At 43.8% G+C, this 21,710-nt stretch overlaps 3 long non-coding RNA genes across 4 annotated transcripts in view; 1 reads left to right on the plus strand and 2 right to left on the minus strand.

Moving 5' to 3' along the window:
- The window catches only part of LOC147996331 (uncharacterized), a 106,955-nt gene that overhangs the window by 45,150 nt on the left and 40,095 nt on the right, over nt 1-21,710 (minus strand). The window contains exon 2 of the long non-coding RNA XR_015672100.1: nt 8,603-8,793. This is a non-coding gene — a long non-coding RNA (uncharacterized LOC147996331). The remainder of the gene's footprint in view (nt 1-8,602; nt 8,794-21,710) is intronic.
- Nucleotides 1-21,710, plus strand: part of LOC103691600 (uncharacterized) — a 40,457-nt gene that overhangs the window by 10,712 nt on the left and 8,035 nt on the right. The window lies entirely within an intron of this gene.
- On the minus strand, nt 1,009-2,093 carry LOC103691602 (uncharacterized). The gene is made up of 3 exons (XR_015672091.1): nt 1,937-2,093; nt 1,444-1,515; nt 1,009-1,250 (listed from the first exon to the last, which is right to left on the minus strand). It is a non-coding gene; the product is annotated as an uncharacterized LOC103691602 (long non-coding RNA).

Below are 21,710 nucleotides of genomic sequence, written 5' to 3' on the forward strand. Positions count from 1 at the left end.
CAGCAGGGGCTGAAACATGCCCTTCTGGTGCCTCGTTCTGCCCTCACATTCCAGCAGGTGTTCAGGAGCATCCTACCATGCTTCTTGTGCAGCCACATTCGTTCCTGTCCCTCAACACTCCCGGTCCTGCTCACCCATAATCTGCCACACCATTAAAGCTGGCCCTTGAGCTTTCTACCTGGAAACCTTCACACTGACCTCAAGAACCTCAGGAACCTCCCAGGTCCTCTGCTTCAATCCCCATCCCCCAAGGAGGTAAGATGGCCACAAGAACCCTCTGTCTTGATGCTTAAGGTCACAGAACCCTCACTGCTATAAATCCCGCACAATGGGGTTAGCAGCTGGCTTGGGTGTTGACTTTCTCTTGGAGTGACCCCACTACCTGAGAAAGCCCCTGCAAATGCCTGCCTCTCAGCCTCACAGACCTCCTCTTATCTCAGTCCTCAGTTTCAAGGTAAAAACCTCAATGAGCTCCCGAGTAGCCAACCTTTCCCAAGTCTCCTTGGAGTTCAAAGATGAAGTCAATGTTTGCCTCCAAGAAAGAATTCATTAGCTGCCATTGCCAACTCTAGGTGTTTTCTCTGAGCAGAGGCATACTCCCCAGGACCTCCGAGGGTCACCAGGTCAACAACTTAACATGCAGAGTCTGCAAATGCCAGTGGTCTGGAGCACAGAACAGGCAGATACAGTTAAGTTGCTTCTCCCAGCTCAGTGGTCTGGCTTCCCATCAGGGACCAAGCTGAAAAGTACCTGCCACCTCTTGCAGATGAATCCTGGGGCCCACCTGGCAGATTGCAAACCAAAGACAGAGCTAGAAACCCAAACATCTCTCCTGGGTGTCTGGCAGCCCCTATCCATCTTGACTTGAAAGAAGGGCTTTATCTTTCTTTCGTTTTTTTTATTCTTTCTTTCATTTCCTTTTTCTTTGTGGCACTTGTATTCCCATAAGAATCAGTGAGTAGATACGTATTGGTAAAAGTAATGGGTAAAAGAAAAATGATTACTGAGTTTTTAAAATGTGATTTCTGATGTTCCAATTTTTATTTAACTCAGGCAATGACAGTTACACTGACAGCCATGCTTATTCCGGATCTAGAGAAATCGTCTTTGCCTCATACCACATTAAGCACTGTTTGCAAAGTAGCATCCTTGGATGACTTCTGCCGCCATGTTCCGGGCCTCTGCCACCCAACCTCCGGAGGGGCTGCCAGCATCTTAAGCAGCATCGGTTCTTGATGGTAGGATTCCATCTGGGACAGAGAGATGTCTCAGAGCTGGCACAGAAGGCTGTCTTTCTCAGATAAATGGCCCCAAAGCTGACAGGATCATCCTGGGATGACTGTCACAGCACACATCCTGGGAACAGGCTTACTGCAATCCGAAAAAGGCTATTGAGTGAGCCTTTTTAATTGCCGCCCGCCCTCCCTCCGCCTTACGACTCACTTATTAAGATGTTTGGCACTCGCTGACGGTGGAGATTTTTCTGCAAGGTTCTTTTGGGAGCTACCTAGATGACTTTGGCAGGAAAGAGACATATAAATAACATTGAGGATTATTATTATTGGTGGACTAGGTCCTCACTCTGTGTGACTGGGAATTCTAATGCTCCAACTTGCTTGTTATAAATATTGTTCCCTTCATCCCTTCAGGAAGCATGAGAGTGAGGTGGAGAGGGCTGTGTGAGGGGTAGAGAGGCCGTCGTTAGGAAGATCTGCTCACCGAAGCTAGTCTGAGAACCATCCTGCGTGTATGAAATAAATCACATCTTTATTTTACCTTACGTCCATCTCAGCAATGGAAAAGAGATGGGAATTGTAGGTAAGACTTTAGAATAAGTGACACAAGCCCGGCCCCAGAGTGAGACCAGAGACAGAGAGTGGGGACAGCAAATATTTCTACAGTTTGAGAGGAGAATTTCCATTAGGAAGGCAGGTACCTGGTTCCAAATTGACGCTTGACCAGTCTCTGAGTTGGTGGTATCATGTTCTGCCCTCCACACTGGGGTGGCGCCAAGGCGCATACAGAAAGCCCTTGATCCCAGGAAGCTCAAAGCCAAAACCAATATTATATGAACAAACAAGCAAACCTATGAACTAACACAAGAGACAAGGTTCAAAGGAAAGATACATGAAGTCGACCCAGCGACAGAACAGAACAGAGGAGCTTCCATATAGGCTAAAGAGCAAGCGAAACAGAAGTGGAAACTTTAAGGGTTCTTTGGAAAGTCAGTTGTGTTAGATGGTGTTTTACTGGAGCAAACATGGAAAGGAACACTTCGTTAAAGTAGACGCAGGTGAGAAGCTAATGCAGACTCTTAAAGGAGCGTTCGGCTAAAACAGACACAGGAGAAAGGGTGTTCTGCCAGAAGAGCACATCAAAAGACATGTGATGAAGGATTCTGCACTAACAACACACTATATCGGTCCGCCTTACATTGCATAGTTGAGCTCCATTTGTCAGGACTCCATAGAGAGAAACACACCAAAAACCTCCTTGCGGTGTGCTACTGTTTCTTGCCGCTTCCACAGACTCAGACTGATTGACAAAGTGATGTCAGCTGAGACAGACACATGTGCTGAGGCAAGACACGTGGAGGACACATGAGTCCTAATATTCGGTTAGGGCTCAACGGACAGTGACGGGGGCTGAGCTCGGCTTGCGTGTAAAGCTTGCTGTGCAATGCTTGTGGGTCTCCCATCTTCCCTGATCTTCGCTTCTGCTGAGAGGTACAGCCAAGAACGTTTCCCGGAGTCCCTCCTTCTGCTGGCTGTCTTTGCTAGGTGGTGCCACCACTGATGATTCCTGTTTACTACCCTAACTCTACCCAACTGGACTGCTGATATATCTGTAAGCTGTTTTCGAGTAGATCGAGCTGCCGCCGCTCACCTGTGAAGTGAACGGCTAATTTCCACACAACACAGATAGGAGTTGCTCCAAAGAACCTTTGTAAACAGGACAACTTTCCACCCCCATCTTCCTTTTCCAGTGCCTCTGGTGGGTGGCGGGCTACACAGGAGGCTAAAGCATTTAAGAACCATTGTTAAAAGTAAGATTTTTTTTAAATTAAAATTACACAGAACAGTGAAGGAGAGACTGGCCAGTTCCCATGGGAGGTCACAGGGATAAGCTTCTCATTGTGTTAGCACCAGCAGTCACTGGAAAGGGCAGGAGAGGCTGCGGGCTGTCCATTTCCCCCTTGGTTTAAAAATAGAACCTTCTGAGTTTCAGCCAACTGATGGCCACACAGTTAGAAGTTCCTTGGCACTATGTGTGGTCATGGGAAGCTCTTATGAATCCATGAGCTGTGAGCAGAAGTGACCAGTGCAACTCTGAAAAAGATCTGCTGTGGGTTCTCCGGTCTCTGTTTTCCCCATCACACTGGCTCTGTGTAGGCCGCCAGCTCTGACTCCTGACAGTGTAAAGCAGCCCTTGGGTATGGTGAGCAGCAAGCTACAATTTGCTCTGAGCTACTCATTTCCATTTTGAGTCTCTTTCGTTATGTTAGCTTAGGCTGCATCCTACTACAGAAAGTTTCAACTGGGAACAGTTTAAATGTCAGTGAGATTAACCCACCTGCCATTTGGATCCAGATGGAAAAATAATAAATTGTGGGTAGACAGGAAGACCACCCAAGAGCCCATTGCGGTCATTCAAACAAAGACAGATAGTGTTATGACCTGAATATGAAATGCTGACCCATCCACCTCTCCCCCACCCCTGCTGCCACAGGCTCGTGTTTCCAACCCTTGGACTTCAGCTGGTGGTCTTATTGTGGAGTTGTGGAAACCACCTGGAGGAAGTAGGGTCACCAGGGCGTGCCCTTGGTGCTGTCGTGCCCTGGTGTCTCCCCATATCCCCGCTTTTCTCTGAGTTCTGACAGCTCTGATGCTCTGTCCACATACATGAAACTAAGTAACCAGGAGCTAAACCCTCTGAAACCATGAGTAAAATCCATCTCCCCTCCTGTAGGCCGTGCTCTCTTGTACTTCGGTTACAAGGTAGTTGCTTTGCGCATAACGAAAGATTAACGAGCCTGAGGTCCATTTCGGGGAGCAGAAACAAATGATCTGAGAGTTAATTGGCTATCTGGGTGGAGGGTAAAGGGAAGAGAAGTCAAAGTAATGGATAGGATCCTTCAATGATTTCTCCAGATACCTAAGTGGGAACTGTGGAAGGAGATGTTAGGCATCATCTCGGCCTGGGAGCCTCTTGTGTGATAATCTTGTGTGAGGTAATCACAGACACAGCTGTCAGTCTAATAGTCTTCTCTACAGATTCAGCTCCCATGGTTCACATTTGAGTTGAAACACTGCATGTAACAGAAACCGATCTTAGCTGGTTTAAAACATTTTTTAGAAGGAAGGATGATGATGTAGCTCACAGAAGCCAAGTATAGCCAGAGCTTTAAAAAGAATGAGAAATAAGGACTAGAGAGATGGCAGGAACCAATCAAATATTCTCAGCTCTCTATCCCTAAGCAGACAATTTCTTTCCCTACACAACTGACAAAGGATGCTTCTCCCCAGAGCTTCTGAGTTTATATACCTTTCAGCATGCAAATTGTGCAAATCCAAATGGATACATGCTCACCCTAAACTCCTGAGTGTGCCATGAGAATGTAACTAGTTCCACACGGGGAGGAGTGTGAACCGTCCCTCCCCATGAAAAGAGTCCATGTGAGCCGGGCAGCTCCAAATTTCTAATGTGGCCCAAATTGAATACAATTCGTGTCGATTTCATGAAGGCCCAGCAGCCCACAGCTCAGTGGCTTTAGTTAGGGCTAACCAGAGACTATCTCCAGCTGATAAACAGATTTCTTATTGCTAAAGATTTGTGGACTCCTCGTGATCTCGGAATGCTCACAGACATTTTCAGCTTGTCTGTTTCCCCCGTGCTTTCCACAGCATGAGACAGATAACCACCTGTCCTACACTGATGCATGTCTTGGAAAGCTGGTCTGGAGTGGGCGTGGAATCCTACACAGGAATTATTTGAGTGTGAACCAGCAGTCTCACAAATTTGCCTAAAGTCTCCAATCTTAGATTTGTTTGTTCTAAAAAACTTCTGTTCTGCAAATAAGTATTGTCGAGCTTCCAAATACCCTAATGTCCCTCTTCCCCTTACCTAGCCCCAAACACTCATTCTTCGTTCCCATCCGGGGCTCCCTTCCCTACTTCTCAGAATAAAGTTTTAAAATTGAGCTATAAGAATGAATATAGCAGCTCTTTATCTGTCAGAGAAAGATTAGCTGAGGATAGTTATGGGCCCCAGGCAAAGATAGGGACGCAGCCTGCCTCTTAAAGACCTGATTGGGAAGGTTTTATTGTTGTTATAAAGATGCTCTCTCTTTTAAAAGTTTACAGCTAGACTTTCTTTTTCTTCTAGTCATAGGAGGTCATGTACTCTTTTATTATTATTAGATACTTCTCGGGTTTAAGGCTGAGATTTACTTAATAGCACAGGCAACCTAGCAATGAGGATGATGGGAAGTGAGCAGGGTCTCCCTAGAGAGCAAGGGCCTCAACATGGGGAGCCATTCAGCTCTGGGTTATGTGTGAGGTCACAACTCCCATCAGACAACAAGCTCACAGCGGGAGTGGAGACGGCCGTGTGGCTTTCAAATGCCAAAGGCACTGAACGAATGACCTTTCGATGCACTTCTCGCTGTGGTTCCTTCAACACTTTTATTTTACAACTAATGATTATGATCAAGTAGATATCACACAGAAGAGGTGCTCCTGAATATAATCTCATTATTTTATGGGTTTAAATTTTCATGCTCATGGCCTTCATAGCCAATTATTACCATTTCCTATTGTCACTAAACTGATAAGTGCTTTTATTTTTCTTATTTTTAATTGTGGTATTAATATATATATGTGTGTGTAACATAAAACTTGCCAGTTTATGTAGCTGGTCTTTGCTACTTTGTGGGTTTTTCTTTTTCCCACCTTTTACCTTCCAGGTTTTACCCCCTAGCACTAAATAGGAGAGAAGCAAGGATAGAGGGGAGAGAGGAGTTAGGAAAATCCCGGAGTCTATTTTCTTTCCCTTTGTTTCTTCTTTGACCACAGCTACTAACAAACTACAACCAATCTCCCCAAATAACCATAACCACCTGTCGGTGTTCCAGCATTTATATACTCTTAAGGTCTCAGAATTCCAAACGTCACACTGTCACAGAAATTATCTGCAGCTGGCAAAACCACACTTCTGCTAGAGCACCAGGCAAATCATAGTCAGCGGCTGCAGACAGTCCGAACCAAGCCCACAGCCCTACACTGGGGATTCAAATGAAAGCACGTTCTTATCACTACACCCCCTCTTTTGTTTTATGCCATTAATTGTGCTGTGTTTGAACAGTTGTGCACAGCCTGGATTTTTTCGATGAACTATATCAGTACCTTCCCCAGGAGCATTTACCACTTTGCCCCTTATTTCATTATGTGCTGTCTCGAGAGTTGTAGGAATATTAATCGGAGCACCAAGTGTTGTAAAAGATATCTTCCCCATAAATTTATGAGCATGTCAGCCACATAAGGTCTGAAGTTTTCTATCTGACCTTCTGGTCCCACACATTTAACCCATCACACCAAAACCTCTCCAACTCTGCAACCCTTTCAGTAAAGAGAGAGCAGGCTAGCCCCTTTTGTTTTCCCATTTCAGCCTTTGTTTGCTTGTTTGTTTCTCAGGCCCCTTCATTCTCACCCAACTGCTCATCCATTCTTCCATCACTTTTTGAAACGGACTATATGAAGACGAAAAAGAAAAAAACAGAAAATCCCCTTTAGGAGAAAAGCAGGGGACTTATCTCAGTGGTAGCAACTTCTATATTTTTTTTATGGGTCTCTTGGGGGAAATCCCCTCCCTTCATCGCCTACCATTTCCTCTACAGCATTTGTAGCCAAATTTCCCATTTTTCTCTGTCATTTGGATACCACTTGTAGTCTTTGCTACATAGTGGGTTCTTCTTTTTCCTACCCTTTATACCCAGGTTTGAGGCCATATCTCTAGATAGAGGAATATGAAGGATAGCGTGGGGTGGGGGGGAGAGAGAGAGAGTGTGTGTGTGTTCTGAATCTAAGTCTAATTTCTTCTTTGAGCACAGCCACTAACAAACGACAACTAACTCTCTGAATTACCAACACCCATCTACCCCACCTCTCAGGGCCCTAGCATTTATAGACTCTGAAAAGTTCCCAGTATTCCAAACATCACACAATCACAGAAAATATCTACAGCTGGCAAAAACCACACCTCTGTTAGAGCACAGGACAAATCACAGTCAGCTGCAGCAGACAGTCAGAAACAGCCCCACATCCCCACATCTGGGATTAAAATGAAACATATTCTTAGAATATTTCTGTATTTTTAAAGAAACCAAAATTGCAAAATTGTCACTGCAAGTTTAACACTGCAAGAATAAGTGTACAATTCAGTGACATTAAGTACATCACACAGTTTGCACAACCACACCATCTATTTCCAGACCCATCATCATCCAGCAAAGTTCTCATGTCCATTAAATAATGGCTCCCCATGCTTCTTGCCCCTGGGTAGCTTCAGGTAACAGCTACACCAGTTTCTGTCTCTCAGAGTTTGGCCTATTCTAGTTACTTCAGAGAAAGGAAGTGCCCAATATTTATTCTACTGTCTTAAAATGCCACACTTCATTCCCTTAACCCCTTGACATACAGGCTAACTACCAAACCTCTCAAACCTCATGCAAGAGGCATGAGATATGGGTCACCCATTATAGCCAGTGATACTTCAGTGGGAAGATCTACTCCATGCACACTATCAGCTGAGTGCATGGAAAACCTGCAGAATAGCCATTCCAATCCTTCACTTCATGGTTAAGAAAGCAAGGCTCCTTCCGGTGGTACCATGATGTTGGGACACAGCAAGCCAGGATTTCACTAAGGTTATCCAAACACCCTGGTGTCCTGTCATTCTTCCTGCTTCCCCAGTGAACGCTCTCCATTTGCCATCCCCTTGGTGACACAGAATAGCTGTCCCCTAGATTCTTGGTGAGGATTAAAACCATTCTCATTGTTCAATCTACACTTAGAACATCAGGTTCTGAAGTTCTTTACATCCTCCCTGTAAATGGTGTATGCCCTTTCTCCAGAGGCAGTATGGCTCAATAATTAAGCAGCCAGCATCTGGAACTAGGCCGCTTGGGTTCTGCCACAGCCTTGGTTTGAATGAAAATGTTCCCCATAGTCTCTTGCATTTGAACTCTTGGTCCTTAGTTGGTGGTGCTGTTTGTGGAGGCTTAGGAGGTATGGCCTTGTTGGAGGAAGTAAGTAACTGAGGTGGGTTTTGAGGTTTAAAGATGCATGCCATTTTGAGAGTCTCTCTCTCTCTCTCTCTCTCTCTCTCTCTCTCTCTCTCTCTCTCTCTCTCTGATTCACATTGTGAATCCTTCATATCCAGCATCTAATTCCTTTTGCCATCTACCTCTATCATGGGCCCTAACCCTCTGAAACCATAAGCCCGTATTAAATCTTTCTTCGGTAAATTGTCCTGATAATCATAGTGTTTTATAATAGAAAAATAACTGATACAATGACTAAATGATCTTACCCAATCGACTTACCCTTTGTGATGCCATTTCTACATCTGTAAGTTGGGGTGATGGAGATGATGTCTTTCTCATTCGGTTCTTTTCATGCTTAAATAAACGGATGCAAATACTGTTTTGTTGCCTGAGAATCAACTTCCTGCTAAGCAAGCTAGGGGGGGGAGATATCTTCCCAGGTGACCTGGCTTTGTGCTTCTTCTTGAGATCTAGAAAGAAAGAAGGGATAGCCCATTTACCCATATACCAAGAACAGTACCCAGGGCTTAGAAAACATTAGATACCTGATGTTGGTAGGACTGTAACTCATGTCTATAGTGAATTAATTGCCACCTCTATTTGGTTATAGAGTCCTTGTTGAAAGTTACATATCCATTATCTGTCTCTCTGTCTGTCTGTCTATCTATCTATCTATCTATCTACCTATCTATCTAATCTACCTAGTTACCTATCTAATCTACATATTTACCTATCTATCAGTTAGAATGCTTTCTGATTCAGATAAAGAAAACCATAGCTCAATCTGGCTTAAACTTGACTTTAGAGTTTACCTGAGAGTAGCTTAAATCCATGGATAAAATGGCTTCCATACATTGTAGTCAGTACAAAGGAATGCCATCCATAACATACTTCTCTCTGTTAACTCTGTTCTGATGTCTGGGCATCAACTTCCTGCTAAGCCAGCATGGGAGAGACGGCTTCCAGGGTGAGCCTGACTTTGTGACTCTTCTCAAGATGTAGAGGAAAGGGATAAGCAAGTCCATTTACCCAGTGGTCGGTTAAGGTCTCCTTCCCTTTGTAGACCAGGAGCAAAGCCAAAGTGGTAAAATCAAAAGCCCCATGGGAACTTAGGATGAAGTTAGAGCCATACAAAATCAGTGTGATCAGAAAGATACTGCCACATCTACAACTCGAAGGCTCTTTTCCACCATGATGCAATGCACAGAGTTGGCAGGCAATTTAAGTACTATGTTCTCCAGATGAACAATACTCTATGTGAGATATTCTAAATGTCAACCAAAGACAAAGCCAGGTTTTCAAGAAGTTGTGTGTGTGTGTGTGTGTGTGTGTGTGTGTGTGTGTGTGTTACCAGGGATGGAACCCAGACCCTTGCACATGCTAGGTACACACTTGACCACTGAGTTACATCCCAGTTCAAAACAATTGTTTGTCTCTGAGAATTGGTGTTACTGAACTGTATGTCAGTGTTTCCTGTTTCTCTTCTTCAGCCATAACAGTGTTAGTAGAAAACCCCAAAGCAAGCCTACATCTCCCAGGCAACTTATAGAGTTTTATTTATGGAAGCACATATTTTCACCATGTTTTCCTGTCTCCTTGGATCCCTAAGAACCATAGTTTATGACCCAATTTGAAGAAAAGATGGAATTCATTTTCCCTGTGCTTACAGAAGTATCTGACTAGAAGAATTGAACATGAATGATGAAATAAACAAATAAGATAATCTCATAAGAATTTCAGCATTGGGGGTTAGGAAGATGGCTTAGCACTCGTTAAAGCACATGTTGTTCAAGAGTGAGGGCTGGAGTCCGGTATCTAGAATTTACCTAAATGCTGGACGGGTGAAACAGAGACACGGCATATCCAGAGGAAGATGGCCAGTGACTAACCACATTGGGCAGCTATCCATTTAACTGAAAGACTCTGCCTCAATGAAGAAGGTGGAAGAGCCATCAAGAATGACTCCTGATATCAACCTCAGTCTTCCACATGCACACAGGCAAGGTCATGTGCATTCACACACACACACACACACACACACACACACACACCACACACACCACACCACACACGTGCTAACCCCCCACCCCACACACACACTCACAAATGGGAAAAGAATTTTAGCATGAGCTCATATACACAAACATACTCATTCAGACATCCTATTCATACAGAACACTGCCCTGATGGTTCAAAGGCAACAGTGTGTTCTTTGAGAAGGTTCACTGGTGCTTTGTTGTAAGTCATTGTTCTGTCTCTAGAACACATTGTTGCCTGTGTGTGTTCTTAGGGCTTTCTTTACCATCCAACTCAAATCTCAAGCTTGTACTGATCCTTGTTACATTCTTAAATCTCACACACATACACACCGATTGTGTGTATCCTCAGCTTTATTCAATAATATGGTAGGATTTGGGTAAACTCTCAGCTAATGACCAGCCTCCAAGTGAAATTTTAAACAAAAATTGCATTCTTCTCCTAACAATAATTTCCCTTTCTTCTAACTCAATTAAGTTTTTACATTGTATATACATTTTATTTGAAAGAAACAAGGCAGTTCTACAAAAAATGGCCCAATTTATGGTAAACATTCATATTTACTATGTTAATTTTACCATTAATTGTTACTTTTTGAAATTAAGAAATATTAATGTTCAATTATATACATTTATAAAGTTAAAGATATTTCAGTTAAAATTATGTTTACAAAAAGTTTGCAGTGGATTGGAGATTTTTCCTTGTTTATAATATTAGCTTTTAAAACACAGCAGGCAAAATTTAATATGTCTTCTCTGACAAGAAAATGAACCAGTCAACAGTCTTTTTCACTACAAAAATAGAAATGTTGCATTAAAGTTTTCAAAATACATTTGAGTTCACAGCAAAGAAACAAAAGTAGAAAAAAGGGGACAAATAAAGAGGGTGGGAGAGAAAGGAAACACCTAGTTGATAGGGGGAAAGGAACTGAGAAGCAGAAGTGATGCCTTGCCCACTTGTCATGAAAGCTCAAGAGAAGCCCAGCTAAGACCTAGCTCTTGAAGATGCACACTGGATGGATGCTGGTGCACTGAGACCAGACAAGGAAGAACAAAACTGCAGTTCTCATGTAAAACCAGACCCTCTTCTCCCTATTAGGACTTGACCCAGATAGCACCAATGATCTCTTCCCATAATCAGACAGGAAGATGTATCATTTATTAGAGTCCAGATGTGTGCTATTCCTTGAATCGGGGTTCAAGCTAAGAAACAAATGAAAAAAATAAGTCACATATTGGTGAATTTCTAGAAACCTTTGTGTGTGGTGGGGTGGTGGAAATTTGCCACAAGAGAAAGACAAATATAGTCTGAAGTAGATGCAATCTGTAGATGAGTTAGCACCCAACTTGAAAAAAAGGAATCTGAAAAAATAATTTTAAAGAAGTTTATGAAAGGAAGTAGATGTATACTAAAGGCTTAGATATTAAAACATAATCTTTTTTTTCTTTTCTTTTTTTTTTTTGGAGCTGGGGATCGAACCCAGGGCCTTGCGCTTGCTAGGCAAGCGCTCTACCTCTGAGCTAAATCCCCAACCCTAAAACATAATCTTAAAAGTAAACACCCGACGGGGCTGGGGATTTAGCTCAGTGGTAGAGAGCTTACCTAGGAAGCACAAGGCCCTGGGTTCGGTCCCCAGCTCCAAAAAAAGAACCCCCCCCCAAAAAAGTAAACACCTGATAAAATATGAGATTAGAAGCAGCTAAAGAGAGAATTGCTAAGGTGGAAAACAAAAATGAGGAAGTTATTTGGAATGGCACAGAGCAATAGAGTAAAAAAAAAACAAAAAAACAAAACAAAACAAGAAAACAAAAACAAAAAACCCCACTGATTTAAGGAGTTAGAAGATAAAAGGATAGATACCCAAAACAAGACAACAAAATGGTTGATGTACTCAGAAAATATAATTTTCCAGAATCAAGTATCTAGAGATAGAGTAAACACTGTTGAGGTTTTCCCTCACTGTCCCTTATTGAAAGATCTGCTAAAGACTTTCTTGGACATAAATTGAAGCTAGGATATAAAAGTAGAACACAAAATATTGTTGAGCAAACAAACGGGGAATTATAATTATGAATATAAATAAGCATCGGGTTTAGAAACAAAAGACAGACACCATCAGATTGTTCTTAAGTATGCCCATCTTCCTCATGAAATTTTCTTCACTTTTAATGTTTACTTTATCTATACAATGTTTTTGTCTTAAAATGATGGAGAGAGGAGGGAGGAGGGAAGGAAAACTGCAGTAAGGATGTAATACATGAGAGAAGAGTAAATAAGTAAATAAAAGTTTTAAAAACTGCTTGTCTGATATAAATGCCATTATCTTGAATCAACCACCCTTGACATTTTAGAATGTTTCCCAACAGCTTTTATAAGTGAAAAGACACAAACTGTTTTATCTCCAGGAAGACGCTGATTTAGAAAGATGCCCATTTAATACACGTATAATATTAATATCATAGCCATTGCTGTTTGGTTTCTATGTCTCCTCCTTTCCACGTTGTTAAACAGCTTTTATTATTAATGAGTCTTTAATTTTATAGTTTAGGAACGTTAGACGCATTCGCAGCAGACCTTGTTCTCTGTTGCAAGGTCTATTAATGTTTGTTCTACAGGAAGCCTTCTCCCACAGAGCAAGACCATAAAAGGGAAGCCAAGGTTAATGGGATAAAAAGGAAGAAACATCATCATTATTCACAAGTAATGTAAGTTTTTGATGTAGAAAATCCAAGAAGATTGTCGTATGAAGTGACTATTGGTGACTTCAGCGGCTGTGCTAAGTGCATTGTGCACACAAACGTGTCATTATGCACATTGACGGTGTCTAAAGGGTTAATTGTATGGCACCGTTAGAATAATCTTACCGTTTACAAAGCCAGATGAATTATTTGCTGTTATTTGCCCAGTAGCGCAGACATCTTCTCAAACCAAAGCCTTTTTAGGAAAATAAAACAGCATATGTGTATATAAGAGCCATTAGGGGAAATTTCCAGTCTCAAAATGGCTGACTTAAGGGACAATTGTTATATACAGCTTTTAACTTCCAGCTCTGCAAGTCTCTTTTTTAAAAATAAAATTCTATAAGTATATACTGTTTTATAATTAAAGGAGAAAACACTTTTTAAAGCAAAAAAATACAAGCTCTGGAGTCCAGAGTCACCACAACGAGGCAGTACCTTATCCAAGCACCTCTCTAAGCTCTTTTTTCTAACTAACCAGAGAGGTCTTGGCAACCCAGAATCCTTTCTTTCTGCCTTGTTAGTTCTACCTTTAAGTCTGATCTGGAAAAAAAAAATTATTTTTCTCCTTTCCTCAGCAGCATTATATCCTAATTTCTCCCTACTCTCCTTTCAGTAATCAAATCCGGAATACTTCTATTCACTTATAATAATGCCTTCGGCCAAATGCACAGAATCTTACACTCTCGAGATTTAGCAGGGCAGAAGAATCAGGAGCCGGGTCTGTCTTTAGCATGCAAGGCAGGCAGTCACTGGGGTGGGAAGTCACCACTGTGCAAACATTGCCTCTCTTTGGGTTCCCTTTTAAAGTTTTAATTCTGCTGGAAAAAGCATTATGTAGCATTGTTCAAATCCTCCTAAATGGGAGACAGTATGCAAGGACAAAGGTGACCTCTTCTGCAGAAGGCCAGGACTGCCTGTCAGCCAGCTCCTATCTCTTGGAGCATGAACTGTCGGGAAGATTGGGACGAGGCTGGATCTCTAAGGCTCCTTGTCTCCTGGGACACCTGTGAATTTCTACTAAGAAAGATCTTTTCAGATTTATTCCATAGTTCTACAGAAGTAACAAACATCCAGGTGTTCAGAATTTGGGGAGATCCCCCATGATCTTATGTCCATGTATTTGGCTTACTAAAGTGAGAAGAACCATCAGGAGGCTCTTTTTGACACACAGAAGGTGCTAGAATAAGAGGACTCCCTACCTGTGCCTATGCTGAGGGCAGTGATGGGGTACCCCTGCACCCCCTACCCTGCACAGCAGGGCCCTAGAGGAGTGGGCTGAATCTCAATGGTTCGCCGGTGTATTTCTGGCCCTCAGCTATCACTGGAAACCCCTACCTGAACCATCATGGTCACTTTGATGACCTATCTTGGAAAGAGTTCAGGTTTATTTATCACAGATACCTACAAATACAGTTGCTGAAATGACCGGGAACCCCAGGCCCTCTCCAGAAAATCTAAGTACTTCAAGTGATATGAATTTTTCTCAAGCTCAACAGGAAATCTAAAAGAATTGAAGTCTTAGCTAGTTATGCAGCCGTTTGGTCAGTAAACAGCACTGTTCTGTGGCCCGATGTGTCAGGCCCCTGCAGAGCCTGTGAGGTTGGGATGAATGCCACATCATCCTGCTCTGAGGCACAGTGGTCTAGAAGGCAGGGATGACACAGTAACAGGAAGCCGTGAACAGGTGAACAAACATGGCTCTCCAAAGCCGGCTTGTTGCATGGTATGCCTGTGTGACTTCCGTTTGCAGGTTTGTGTGTCAGAACTTGCTCTGGAGAGAGTCCCAAGCTGACTGTGTGCCCAAGGCCTAGAGGGGAGCAGGTGGATTAGAGTCTTGGATCGTCGAACACTTCAGGCTCTGTGGCTCTGGGCTATAATACAATGGCTGACGCTCACTGAGCACACTTCATAGACCAGGCACTGTGGAAAACACTCCCACACACATTATCTCATGCCCTGTGTAGCTTAGCTGTAGGAGGGACTGACTGCCTCCGTTGTAAAGACTAGGGAAGAGAAACAAACACTGAGATGGACGTTGGGGTGTGTCTTTCTTACTTTTCTATTGCTATGATAAAACACCATGACTAAGGCAACTCGTACGATCGTGTTTCATTCAGGGTTGAGTCGGTGAACGTCACCGTGAGGAATATGACAGCAGGCCAACAGCAGGCACTGGGACAGTTGTTGAGATCTTACATCTCGAAACCCAGAGAGAGCTAACTGGGAATGCCTTGGGCTTTTGAAACCCCAAACTGGCCACACCTCCTAATCCTTCCCAAACAATTCTACAACCCGTGACCAAGCATTCAAATTCTATTAGCCCAGGAGGGTCATTTGCATTCAAAATGTACACCACAGGGTACAAGGTGATTACTGGGGTGAACTCCAGTGAAAGCGGTAAGGAAGAAGCTAGATTAAGTAGAAGACAGTCTGCCCCCTTCTGAAGATATAAAATCCTGGGGCTCTGACCTCTATCACCTGAGGGAATGTTCCCATCATTTGCCCACCTCACTCAAACACTAGGTGCCTATAGAACAAGTTTCTAGTGAGACAGCTCTCTATAGCGGAGGGTGCCCTGCAAGTGCAGACAGCTGTGGAAAAAGCCCCAGCAATGTGTTTTCTACCAGTACTATAAGAGGCTACCCCACCAAATTACTAGAAGAATCAGAAATCGCTTTTTTTTTTTTTGGTTCTTTTTTTTTTTTCCGGAGCTGGGGACCGAACCCAGGGCCTTGTGCTTCCTAGGAAAGCGCTCTACCACTGAGCTAAATCCCCAACCCCCAGAAATCGCTTTAATAACATGCTTGGCACAGAATGTTAAAAGGCAGTTGACATTACTCAACACATGCTACCATAAAGAATGTCATAGAAACCCCCTAGGAGATGCTTCTCTAACAAATGTTGGGGCTTTGATTGTACCTTTCAACTCATTCTCCCTCCCTTATCCATAACCATTAATACTGAAGCTTGCCCCAGCCCCAAAACTCAGCATAGCATTAGAGAGTAACACAGCTAAGAGTGGCGTCAGTGGTTAGACATGACACTGGGAGAAAAATCAAATTCTGGGTGCCATCGGAGCCTTTCCTATGTTAACATAGGGTGGACTTGCTGTTCAGTGAAGATATTTTGTAAGGGATAGCGTTCATTAAGCAGTACTTTGGCTGAGCGGGGTGTCACTTGTTAGCAGCTGGGCAGGAGGGAGGTCGCAACAACAATTGGGAGCCCTGTGAGTCTGAGCTCTCGCAGGAGCCGAGAGAGCAGCATCTGTGAGGACTTCACGGTTGAAAGGACAGTGATAGACTGTAGTTAGAAGCAAGCCCATATTTTCCAATTACTCGCAGCAAGACCTGTTCTTAAAATACAGAGATGACAACCGCGAGGATGAGAAGCAGGCGTTCGGACACGTGCCTCACATCCACAGAGAGAAGCCCGTGCTTAGTGCTGTCCATCACAGCCCGCAGCAGGAGCTAATTGTCTGATGTGTGCCGCGCTTGGAGAGATTGTTAATTTGTCTATTATATTTAATTTGCAAATGTGAGAGTCAAATAATTCCCCATTTTCTCTTCTTTTCTGTGTTTGCAAAGCACTCCATATCTTCCCAAGCATAGTCTCTGCTTTGTAAAAATAAATAAATAAATAAATAAATAAATAAATAAATAAATAAATAAATAAATAAATAAATAATTTTTCAGTCTGTCTCTCCATGAGGCACCTATCTGCTATGGTTCCTCTCTTTGCTGGTTCATATTTCCTGTCAGAGGAGCGTTTGAATCTATTGCAGGTGTCTGTGCCTTCTGCACCACCCTCTCTCATTGCCTCCTTGACCGCTTTCATAGAGTCCACCACTATTCAACCAAAAGCATTCTCATGGCAAATGCCAGCAGGGTCAGTCCCCAATATTTCCTGTATGACCCCGGTGAAGCACCTGCCATCTCCTGGCCCTTCCCCCTTTCAGATTGTCCCCGATTTTCCCTACAGCATGAGCAGTAGTAGGTGATTCTAAGCTAAGTGCTCACCCCATTAGTCATGGCCTCCTCGAGCACTGTGTTGGAAAGAAAATGCAAGTTTCAAGGGTGCTGGGATGGATTAACAGGCCTGTCATAGGAGCCGAGGGGAGAGAAGTGACTTTGATTCTATGTGTTCACTTTCCCCGTACTTAGCAATCCCATCCTAGTTTCTCTTTTGTGTCCAGTGCTTAGGCACTTGACTTCCTGATGCTTATTGGGGCTGTATTAGATTCTAAATCGATAACAGTCATTACTACCACCCCGGGTTTTTTCCTACTATCTTCATAGATTTACTTGATTAGATATTGTGTCCTTGCCTTACATGCCTTGGCCCACGCCTTTTCTCCCAAATCCATTGCTCCCTAATGGCTCAGAGCACTCTAAGAAAGAAGATAGAGATTGGGATACGGTAATATGTGCACAGAGTGAGCAAAACAACAGAAGGTGAAATTGTCCTTTTGCCTGGGCGTTTGTACATTTGCTTGTTTTCAATCAAATCAGTAAACTCTGGAAGGAAAAAAGAAAGAGGAGGTGATCGGCTTCATATCTCTTGCCAAGATGCTCATACCAGAAAAACTGCCCTCAAAGAGTTTTGAACTCTGACTTCACAGCATGGCATCCAATCACCTGCTGCTTCCAGTCTGTGCTCTTCCATGGCCACCACAAGCCTCCTCTCAGGAACTCACCAAGCCACAGGAGGGGGAGAAACAGAAGCAAAAACAGTAGATCAAAACAGAGCGGGGAAAGAGTGAGGAAAGAGGAAGCAGCAGCCACACATGGCGCCCTTTGGTTCCTCAGCCTTGCCTCCCCTGACCTGCCTCTGCTCTCACAGACCTCATGCTGGCCCACCGCCCCCTGAAGGAAGCCTTCAGAGTGGGTTTTCTTCTATCCCAAGAAAGACTCTGTGCTTTTGTTTTGTTTTGTTTTGTTTTGTTTTGTTTTGACTCGGTGTTTGTAATCTTACCTCTTTCTCTTTTCCCCAGTGTCAGTGGTTACTGGGAAGGTTATGATGGTGGCCACAGATGGGGCTATTGCTGTTTTCCTGTTTACCCAGGTTTCCCCAGGACAAGTCTTTCAGACCCAGAAGCTCCTACCCCGCTCCCAAACCCAGAACAACAAACCTGATTTCTCCTTCACCACTGCCCAACAAACCTGATTCAAGAATAGGCTGCTGGCCTCTTGGGCCAGGCGGACACTCAGAGTAATGTCTCCGCTTGAACAGAGGCTGAGTGGGGATTCTAAAGTCCTGGGTCTGAAGTTCCTTCATCAAAGAAAAGCCCCTCCTAAGCATAAATACATTTGTTGCCTTATAAAGAAACCCATTAGCCACCCTCGGCACTGTGTCCTCTGGGGCCTCCGTGCACAAGGATATTTTATCTTTTCAATGAATAAAACATATGCCAATTGCCTAAAATTAAAAAGTGCAGTGGTAATGAATAATTCTCAGAACCTGAAGCCCCCTTGTGTTGGGTGGGGTAGAGGCCAGGGGAGCCGGGCTGAGGAGACCCTGGCTTAGCCATGCTGTTGACTCAAGGCCTGTGCTCTTCCTTCCTGGAACCTGCTACACGTGCTCCTTCCTCTTTTCTGCCCACAAGGGAGCCACGCTCTGTGCACTGGTGCTGCTGTGGGTCCTGCTATAGATGCACAGTCCTCCTCCCGTTTCCTTGGTTCCTGATACTTCTTGCCTGAATCCTCCCAGAAGATCCAGCCACTGTGCAGACAGGCTAACCCCAAAAGTGAAGGGTTCCCCTAGCTCAGAAGATGCTGCTCTGCCATAGGCTATAGATGCAGAAGTGTGGAGGAAACCTCAGAGATGCACCATTTCCCCTTGGAGCGCTCTCTCTCTCTCTCTCTCTCTCTCTCTCTCTCTCTCTCTCTCTTTCTCTCTCTCTCCCTCTTTCTCTCTGTCTGTTTCTCTGTCTCTGTCTCTGTATCTCCCTGTCTCTCTGTCTCTGGCTCTGTCTCTCTCTCTGTCTCTCTCTCTGTCTCTCTTTCTGTCTCTGTCTCTCTCTCTGTCTCTCTCTGTCTCTCTCTGTCTCTCTCTCTGTCTCTCTCTCTCTCACACACACACACACACACACACACACACACACACACACACACACACAAACTAGGAAGTCACAGAGCGATGCAATGAGGAGGGCCAAGCTCACTTGGAACTGTATCATTCTGAGCCAGCCCTCCTTAGAGGCAGGAAAGGTAGGAAAGGGTTTATAAGAATCCTCCATGCACAGACCCCCAGTGTTTGCAGGGACTCCTTGCAAATGTAAGTGTCAAGGCTCCTGTTCAAAGCATAGAGTGACAGAGGAGGGAAAAGCTTTTCCTCTTATTGTCACAGGATTGTAGCAACATCGATCTCATGATGGGTAACCTTGATTGTCAACTGGAGGGGGATCTTGGATCAGCTAGGGGGGCCCTTCTGGGCTAGTCTGAGGGAGCTTTGGGTTAGGTTAATGGGGCGGGAAGACCCACTCTGAATGTGGTTTGCACCATGCTGTGGGCAGGAGAGAGCCTGCTAGGCAGCAGCCATATATCTCTTTGCTTCTTGACTGTGGATATCGTGAACCCTGTTCCTGCCACATGTCCTGCCTACCGTGATGCACAAACTGAGTCTAAAATGAACCTTCATTAATTTGTCGGATATTTCGTCATGGCAATGAGAAAAGTCACTAAAACAGCTATTTAATGTTGTTCTAAATTAAAAAAAAATTAAACTTTGAAATTAGCCTGTATTTTGCCATTCTACTTTATATTTCCACAACAACATCATTTTTAAATGCAAATTTAGAAGCATTTAACGTATGCAGAACTACTGACACTACACAATTTGTACTTCGTAGCTTGCATATGCATGTTGTCAACCTTTAAATAACAAGCAGAGAGATCCCCTAAGGATAAATGGTATATATTTGGAAATAAAAAGGGGACGTTGCAATGCAAAAGAGACATGCCTTGGGAATCGGGAGCAATGCAAGGAGGCTGGTGCACAGGAAGCAGCATCTTAAGGTGAAGGGAGGAGGGTAGCATAAGCTATATTGGAAGAATTTGCCTTGGTTACAGGATCAGAGAAATGGTATCATCCCCAATTAAACAGGTTCATGCAGGGTGTGTGTGTGTGTGTGTGTGTGTGTATTGCACTAAATTTGGTACAAGTTGTGATTCTGGAAAAGCCCTTTTTATAAGCAGGTGTAGTATGTACACGTGCGTTGATATGTATATAGTATATGATATGTGGTATATGGTATGTGGTATATGGTATATAGTATATGGTATATGGTATAAGCCAAGTGTTTTCCTTTAATTATTCTCAGGTAATCTATTGAGGCAGGGCTTTGAAGTGGAAACTTACGGTTTCCTTGGAAAGTCACTTGTGTCCGATATCTGTAGGTTGATGTTGTTATGCATGTGAAGGAAGGTCCCAGGATAGGCCTGTCATTGGATGAGAAGGAAGGATGGGTGGGAGAAAAGTTTTAAAGAGGCAGGGGAGACTGGAGCGAGGAGGAGGCAGCCAAGAGAACATGGCGGCAGATGTTAAGATTCCTCTCTGCACATATTACAAGTTGTTATGACTATTCTTAAGGGATGGATGTGTACAGGATTTTGTGTTGTCTACATGGGCAAATTATATCTTATCTACGTGGGCAGTTTATATCCTTATCAATTGGTTGTAAGTGTATTGTGTGGATGTATTGTGAATTGAGATTTTAACATGTAAATCTGATTGTTGGGTTACAGTTTGTTGAGTCTTGATTTTACTGGGTGGCTGGAACCAGAGAGTTTGAGGCTAGCAGAGAGCTGCTGGGAGAGATACTAATCTGAGATGAATTAACCATAGTTCCAATGGCCTGTTGGAGCAGGAACTAGTGACCAGCCAGGTACACCCGGGAACCAGTTCTGCCGCTTTTTTATTTTTACCACAACAGCTATCAATGTTTCGCTGGTGCAGACACATGAAGGAGTGTTTTCCAGAAGCAGATACAGGTGAAGGGATGTTTTGTGACACACACGTACTGGTTCACTTTACGTGGCATTGTTGAGCTCCATATGCTGTGACTCCACAAAGAGAAATGCACCAAAAAACTGGTGGTGATGTGTTGGTGGCTTCTTGCCACTGCTATGACTCTGGCCGATTGGCCAAGTGATGTCAGCTGATACAGACTCAACATGGAGTTTTGCTAAGACAGACTTACTTGGTGAGATAAGACCCATGGGCGGACACATGCTCTTTGGCGGGAGGACCCAAGAGAGACAGTGATGGCAGGCTTGCGTGGCTAGCTTTGCAATGCTTCTTGGTCTTCTGTCTTCATCTTCACTGATGGCTGATCTTCCCTTCGTTGAGAAGGGCCCAGCAGGGCTCTTCTGGCACCCCCGCTGGTCCTGGTGTCCCCCCAATCCCCGCTGACTTATGCTGATTCAGTGGAGGCCTGGCTGTCTCTGCTAGGGTATGCCATGGCTGCTGATTTGTGTTTGCTATCCAGACTCTACTGAGCTGGACTGCTAGTGTATTCATTATTCCTGAAGTTTTTGAGTGGATTGAGCCGCCATTGCTGCTGATTACTGTGAACTGAACTGCTGATTTCTTGACAACGCAGATTGGATTTG

This window comes from Rattus norvegicus, chromosome 2 (genome assembly GCF_021556685.1).
Source record: "Rattus norvegicus strain SHRSP/BbbUtx chromosome 2, alternate assembly SHRSP_T2T, whole genome shotgun sequence".
In the NCBI taxonomy this organism is placed as follows: Eukaryota; Metazoa; Chordata; class Mammalia; order Rodentia; family Muridae; genus Rattus; species Rattus norvegicus.